Below are 7999 nucleotides of genomic sequence, written 5' to 3'. Positions count from 1 at the left end.
CCAATCGTTCAGCTACAGACACCGTTTAAACTTAAAAATGTTGACAAAAGTCTAAACTATTTTATGAAATAGACATTGATATCTATTTTACTTTTTTCATAATCACTGATTATGTTTCATTAGTTTTTTAGTCCTCTTCTGAGATTTACATGGTTTTCTATGTACAGAGCTAGAGTGAGACATTGGAATGTTGGAGGGATCTAGAGGGTGGACAAGCGTCAGAATTCGGTAAAAAACTGGCACTTTGGCCCTCACAGCCACAATATTCACTTTTCAGGCTTCATTTTTGGATCAAAACGACGCCGTTCTTGTGCTGGTCGGACTCATATTGGTATTGAATCCCACAGTTATTTACTTTTTCCGTGAGGAGCCTCAGAGTGAGACAAAGTCTGTCTCAAGCCCCATAGGCTCCAATACAAATCTGCTGACATATTTCTAAAAAGACGGTACACGTTTTGTAAACTGCTGGTCGAGCCATATTATAAACCCGACTGACATGTAAACCACAGGGAGCGTCCAGTAGAGTCTTGGGTCTCTCAAAATGCAATTATTTTTGGATACCCTTTATAGTTTTTAGACATTTGTTTGAGGTGTGGATTCTGTGTGTAAGCCCCTGAGGACCACCTCGGCACTGGTGGGCAAAGCTTATTCGGCGGCAGGGCAGGCGGCTTCCTGCCTGCATACGATGGCGCTTGTCCAGGTGTATCAGGCAGAGCTGCTTGCCGACGTGGCCGAGGGGAAGGAGCTAACGCTTGAGGTAGTTCGTGAGCTGTGGCACACGGCTGACCTCGCGTTAAGAGCCACCAAGGAGACGGCCAAGTCTGTTGGCCGCTCCACGGGAGCCACGGAGAGGCACCTGTGGCTGAGCCAGTCCAGCCTTCCATAGCTCCAGGCGGGGGTGAACGATGGGCGTTATCTGGGAAGACACCCACTGGCATCCCGCTTCCTTCGTGGCACCCTGAGGCTGAAGCCAGCAGCCAGCACTAGACTACCGTCCTGGGACCTGGCCATCGTACTAGAAGGTCTCTCCGGTGCTCCTTTCGAGCCCATCGGAGAGGTCGCAGTGAAGAATGTGGCTCTTAAGACCCTCTTCCTGCTTGCTATTTCTTCCCTCAAAAGAATTGGAGATATGCAAGCCCTCTCGGTGGCCCCCTCGTGCTTGGAATTTGCACCCGGCATGGTGAAGGCGTTCTTACTACCTTCCCCCGGCTATATTCCTAAGGCCCTGTCCACTGCGGTCGGGCCTATTGTGCTGCAGGCATTCTGTCCTCCTCCATTTCTTGACGTCGGACCAGGCGAAGCTCAACCTCCTCTGCCCAGTTAGGGCCTTAGACTCCTACGTCCGCAGGACCGCCCTGTGTAGACTTTCCGAACAGTTGTTTGTGTGTTTCGGACTACCCAATACTGGGGGCCCGGTGTCTAAGCATAGGATGAGCAAGTGGGTGGTTGAGGCCATCTCACTTGCTTGCGAATCGGCCGGTCAGCCCGCACCTTTGGCTGTCCGGGCCCATTCTACCAGGGGTATGGCGGCTTCTACAGCCCTTTTGTCGGGTAAAGTGTCGAACTCCGCGCCTGGAGCGCAGGTGCTCTCGTCTGAGTGTGCGCACTGACTTCACACTACGGTCACTTGCTCGTATGGCGGAGTGGGTATTGGCGTTCCCACAGCGTTTCCACGCAGCTCGAGTTCCCTGAGAGGGAACGTCTCTGGTTACAAATGTAACCGTAGTTCCCTGAAGGGAACGAGACGCTGCGTGTCGATGCCATACTCCCGGCTTGCCCGTGGCACTTGATTCGGCCGTTCAGAGATGAATGGTCCTGCCCTTCGTGTCCCTTTATTGTGTCCTGGTCCTGGCGTCGCCCGCCTATGATGTACTAGCTCGCCATTGGTTAGATTTTACTTGTGCTTAATGACGCGGTCACGCAGAGGCATTCCCACAGCGTTTCCACGCAGCGTATATTCATTATATATAGCAGTGAACATCTTCCGCTGTCGGGGCAAAACAAACACGCACGCATAGCCAAACCAGTAGGTTCAAAAACCAGTAGGCACGTAAACATGGCGTTTGGCGAGGAATAATCCTTTCTGCGGTACAACCCGGCTTCGTTCAGGTTACTTTTAAGAGTCCTCAAGCTGATGTTTATACCGTGTAGACTTGACATCATGTCCACGATTACAGCGTACGAGTGGCCCTCGTTAAAATATTGAACGCAATGATGCAGTATGTCTAGTTTTTCCGTCTAGTCCGTGTCCTTTAAAAACTCCAAACACCGACCACACAGCCTTTCATGTGTTTGCCGTAAAACATCCCTCGGCCGCAGTCCATGTTCGGACGGTCACCATGAACTTCTTTGATCCCATAAACAACGACAACTCGAAAACACCGTGCTCAACACTTCCATGTCACTTCCAGTATGTGGTACATTCCCTTTCCGTGAAGAATCTGTCATTTGTAAATTTGTTTCGGGATTGGTAAAAGTGTTTTGCGTCTTGTTAATTTGTTTTCTAAAATGTAAATTTATTTTCTAAAATGTAAATTTGTTTTCTAAAATTTTAATTTGTCTTGAGCTTTGTAAAAGTGTTTCATTCTTTGTAATGTTGCTTTGCACTTCCCGGCCACCATAATGTATCCTTAACATTTAAGAATTTAGCTGCTGCCTTGACAATTTTCTCTGTTTTTGTTTTGACCTGGTCGGAACCATTGATCACAAATGCAAGAATCCATGGGTATAACTAGGGTATTTTTCTGTCTGTAATATACCTGGTTCTGCTGCTGTGAGCTTTTTCTTCCTTTCTTTCAATTTTATATATTTGGACTACCTCCGCATATATCACCTTTTATTTATTTATACCTTGTTGAACTTCTTCTGCCTGTTTTCTGACTGAACACCCGCTGTAAGCTGCTGGAGGCCTTTTCCCACAGTTATATAATTTAATGACTGCTTTTTCTCTGCATTGCCCAAAAGGAGGTTCTACACCACACCTTTCCTTTATATATTTTTCGTATATTCTTCGCTTTTTTCAAGTGCTCAGTGTTCTTACATTTTTTAAGTAGTTTTTTTGTGTGTTTTTTCAAATCTATATCTCCTATTGCCCTTTTCAGTCCAGATATTAGTGTTATTGAGCTAAGCTTCCTATTTTCACTTCCTACTTTAAACTTCATAATGATTTTGTATTCATCCCTCATGATCATCTCCTCTCCGTTTTTCCCTTTTATCGTCTTCAAAGCTATTTTTACCTTGTGTGTATGTGTGTGCCTGGAGAGTTGACACTGACTTATGGGTGGTTCTTGTAGTTCAATCAGTGCAATAAGCGACATAGCCTTTGCATTTGTACAATTATGAAAACTAGTTGATAAGCTTGTCCTGCTTGAGTACCTTGTCAAATAGATCTTCTACAAAACCCACAATCCACTGCTTAAATAGTTCAAATGCCATCAGTTTATACAACAACGTTTACATTTGCAATTACTAGTCAAAGACTGATAGCTGCAGTTCCTATTCAACCCATTATTTCCATTCATATGACATTGTCCTCGCATTGATAAGAAGTTCAATTAGATGGACATATTAAGACTTCAAAGGAGACATTGGTTTACTTTATGTATCCTAGTAGGGTAGGGTGAAGAAATATGTATGTCTACCGTAATTATACATAAAAGATCATTGTGTATTATAAGTTGATCTTGTACTTTCTCTTTGTCGAAATGTAAATGTAATTGATTCATAGCAAGACCGTTGTAGAGTTTACACAAACAGGCATTATTGTGGACATCAAAAGCACGTGGGTGCTGTGAAGGACCCGTGTATATAAAGCCTAGCTGGACCTCGCTTCAGTCTCTCTCGTGCCGCTTTCACTGCAGAAGGACGCAAACGATAGTCCGCCGTAGCTTCAGCACGTGGATAGAAACAATGAAATCTAATGTAATGCACTGCGAGGCGTCTTACATGCTCTTTACGACCATGACGTAGTCCCCTTGTTCAAAGGGAAGGAAAGCAGAACGCGTTGTGGTTTTTCCACGATGACAACATGGTGCTGCGAGCAGGGCACGTGGTCAGACGAATGAAAGCTGGCCTCACCCTGTGAGCCTCGGTCTCTTTGGCCTGGTCGAGAGTGCCTGGATGCGGTGAAAAGTAAGTCAGTGGTATATTAATTCCTCAAAGGAAATGCCACTATCAGTCGTCTTGATAATTTGATGCAAAATGATTGAATTTAATGTAAACTATTTAGTTAAATAACAGGCTACGGTAAAATGATGCCATTGGAAATTGCATTCTAAATGATCCAACAACTTTTGTTTTAATATATTCGTTATAGTACTCCTAGTACTCTTGAAGATATTTCCAAAATGAGGTCTCCATTGAATTGGGTAGTGTCTGCAGCAGCTGGAGCTCCCTCTGCAGGGCTGTACATGCAGGTTATAATCTTAAATGCCAATAACGCCGTGGTATCCGTAGACCGTAACTGAACTAAATTTTCTTGGCTCACTTAACTTCCACCATGCAATCTGAGTAATGTATTGCTATACAGTAAATGATACGTGGCATTTGTTCCTTAACCGTTATGCATGTGGATTTTAAAACTATGGCTGTCTAATTGAAATTAATAGCTCTGTATTTTCAGGCTCAATGACGAAGATGTATACAACTGAAGACACTAGTTCGTTCTCTGGACTTGGCAGTAGTCCTAGTATCCTACCTTCCGCGAGGCGTGGTCTGCAGCCATGGTGAGGGCCATGATGGGATGCCTGATAGATATGCTATGAGAACGTGCTGCTGTGATGATTCACTAGACTAGAGTCTCTGATTATACCATGAAGCTATTTCACAGTGCACTGAGCATGCATATTACTCATTGTAAGCACAAAGAGTGAACATGAGAATTGGTTCTGATACTGTTGTCTCTGTACCCAACAGGTATCTAAAGCAGTGGGACGAAATGTACCACCAGTTCGTTCTCTGGATTGCTGGCAGTAGTACTGGTGTCCTACCTTCTGTGAGGTGAGGGCCAGGATGGGATGCGTCTAATATAAATGTTATGAGAACATGCTGCTGTGATGATTCACTAGACTAGAGTCTCTGATTATACCATGAAGCTATTTCACAGTGCACTGAGCATGCATATTACTCAGTGTAAGCACAACGAATTAACATTAGAATTGGTTCTCATACGGTTGTTTCTGTACTCGACAGGTAACTGGATGTAACACCAGTTCGTGCTCTGGATTGCTGGCAGTAGTACTGGTGTCCTACCTTCTGTGCGGCGTGATCTGCAGCCATGGTGAGGGCTAGGATGGCATGCCTGCTATGCTATGAGAACAACATGCTGCTGTGATGATTCACTAGACTAGAGTCTCTGATTATACCATGAAGCTATTTCACAGTGCACTGAGCATGCATATTAATACTTCTAAGCACAAAGCGTGGACATAAGAATTGGTTCTGAAACTTGTGTCTGTACTCAACAGGTATCTAAAGCAGTGGGACTAGATTGAGACTGCTGTCTTGGTAAGTTTGGGTTCTAAAATGTTGGGTTCTTTAAGATGGCGGTACGTTTTCCAAAGTGATCTTGCCATATAACTACACTAAGGGCATTGAATGTTTTCCCATTTTAATTTAATCACAAGCTGCAGAACTGCTCTTGAGTATTCCATTATTTTCCTCCACAAAATAGCTTATTTTATGAATTTACAAAAATGCCTGGAAAATTAAAGTGTATTTGCTTTATGGAAATTGTATCATGATAAAGTAATCCCTACGTCGCTAAAAGTTTGTGCTATATAAGTATTACTATATTCCTGTAATATGGCTTTACTAGAAACTTAGTTTTGTCTCTGCAATTAGTTTTCGAACTTGGTTATCTGAAACTGGACTAGCTTCTCGTATAATGAAATGACTTTTTACATGTCATTGTTCTTCCAAATGGTGATAATCTTTTAAATTGCCTTTTAGATCGTCAACATGTAGGAGGGCATTGCAGTTGTAACAGCTGCGAGCGCCAACCTCTCAGGTAATGGCCAAGTGTGTCTGCGGCCCAAAGCCAGTTATATTGAAATTGCATTACTGACAAGGCAATCAGCAATGCGTTCTCCCATAGCAGTTATGTCCGAGTTTGGTCAATGATGAGTCAGTTTTTTGGTTCACTGATCTTAACTGAAGTTCACTCGCAGCGCACTGAGACACTCGGACTACTTGTCTGCTATATTCTCCTCAACACGAGCGCAAAGCACTGTTTTCACTGCTTTCTATTTTCTCAGGTATGACTGACAGCCCAAGCTGCATGACATTCAGACTGAACGGCCAGGTTGGTGTTGATGTGACAGTGACGTTTAGGATCAGACTTGCTGAGAATTAACCAAAGATTTCATTTGTCTTCATAGGCGCTGCTTTGAGTAGGGATCCGCTACAGAGATGGACCTAATACCAAATCTTCAGGAAACTAAGCATGAACCATCTCACATTGTATGGATACATTGTCATTTGTTTCTTTGTGCAAAGTTTCCTAAATGTTTGTATTTAATTTATTTTAAATAAAATGAAATGACTCAAGGATTTTGTTTCAGTGATTGTAGTTTGATTACAATTAATAGACAGGCATTTCCTCAATTAGTGTTCTGGATTGATGACACCACTTGACTATAAATATATTAATGTACTGAATATGGTAAAAGCAAATTTCGTCCAGTTGGCTTGTAAATGGGTAGAATGTAGAATTTGAGGCTGTGCAGTTAATTTCCTGCTTTGAAGACCACTCCCCATAATGGCTGGTTACCAACATGTTTCCCACTGAAGATTGTCACACTGGCTGAAAGACGGCCTTTTGGCCAATTTCGGCCTATTTACAGAAATGTATTAATGACGTTACTGAATACAAACTCCATGACTGAAGAAGGCCTACTCAATGGAATAAATATTGTCTGGAATCACCGAACCCAATAAAATATAAACTAAATTGGTTTTATTTTGAAGGATGTCGCCCAACCGGTAGTCAGTCTTTGTTCTGATTAGACTAGCTAGATAGCGTTAACGAGACACGTCTCGGTGGACCTTTGTCAAGCTTCACCGTAATCTAGCGCTGCCTGCCGTCGGTTCGCTCTGCCCGGAAGCTGCTGTTAATCCGAACCACAAAGATCAGTGCGTCACAGGAGGCGAGCGACGTGGGTCTGTCGTCCTATTTGATGCTAACAACGAGGGCTAACTGACGGACAAACTTATGCCGACGTAGTTAAAGGTGAGCATTTATTCATCATATTCGACACAAGGAGAACTTATTGGCTTCCCGAAACATCTGAATCAAGTTTAAACTAGCCTAACGTTACGTTAGTTGCTCACCAGTTTGAGGAATGTTGCAAAGCTACACGACTAACTTTAGCCTAACTTGCCTTTACGTTGACGTATGACTGGACGGAAGGCGTAACGTCACCTAAAGCTTCTCGTGGCATTTGCAGGTGTGGAGACAGAACCGATCGACACGTTTCTCCAGCGGGACCACCGATTCTCGTTGGGTGACGTTTTGAACGCTGAAGCTGAACTCGACCTCTCGACGTGGAACCAGCGCGTCGGCGCGGATTTGAGTTTTTGGGAAGCAGCCGTGACAGAAAACGGTTGTCAGGTTAAAAAACGACATGTAGACGAGGAATGCGGTAATTCATTAACAGCATTGGAAGTAATGCCGGGAGCTGTCCCACCATGTCTCTGTTGAACTGCTCAAACACACCCACAGGTGTGTCTATGGCTTGATGACGTCATCTTGCCGAGGCCTCAACCCGTGTGAACAAGTATTACAACTTTGCAACGGATCTGGCACTACGTACATGCTTCTCTAGTGAGCCAATATAACTTTAGCCAGAGGAGCTGAGAACTGAGTGTCTTTGATTTTTATTGAACTCTTGGAAAGCATGGCGGCTGAAGTGGGCCGAGTGTGGGGGTGGATGCGCTCATGGGGCAGCGTGTCAGACAATACCACAACAGCAATGAACAAACGCCAGATTCCCGTTTTGAG

At 43.9% G+C, this 7999-nt stretch overlaps 1 long non-coding RNA gene across 2 annotated transcripts; it reads left to right on the top strand.

The window, feature by feature from the left end:
* Window positions 1-3827: 3827 nt before the first annotated feature.
* On the top strand, window positions 3828-6923 carry LOC119218845 (uncharacterized). Of its 2 annotated transcripts, none has more exons than XR_005120431.2 (8): window positions 3828-4131; window positions 4608-4724; window positions 4915-4998; window positions 5191-5278; window positions 5466-5505; window positions 5950-6007; window positions 6255-6301; window positions 6378-6923. It is a non-coding gene; the product is annotated as an uncharacterized LOC119218845 (long non-coding RNA). The 2 variants fall into 2 exon arrangements; XR_005120430.2 differs by having other exon boundaries at window positions 3829-4131; window positions 4622-4724.
* Window positions 6924-7999: the final 1076 nt, after the last annotated feature.

Source organism: Pungitius pungitius, chromosome 17 (assembly GCF_949316345.1).
Source record: "Pungitius pungitius chromosome 17, fPunPun2.1, whole genome shotgun sequence".
Classification (NCBI taxonomy): domain Eukaryota; kingdom Metazoa; phylum Chordata; class Actinopteri; order Perciformes; family Gasterosteidae; genus Pungitius; species Pungitius pungitius.
Note: the sequence above shows the minus strand (reverse complement) of the source record. Positions and strands in the feature narration are given on the sequence as shown.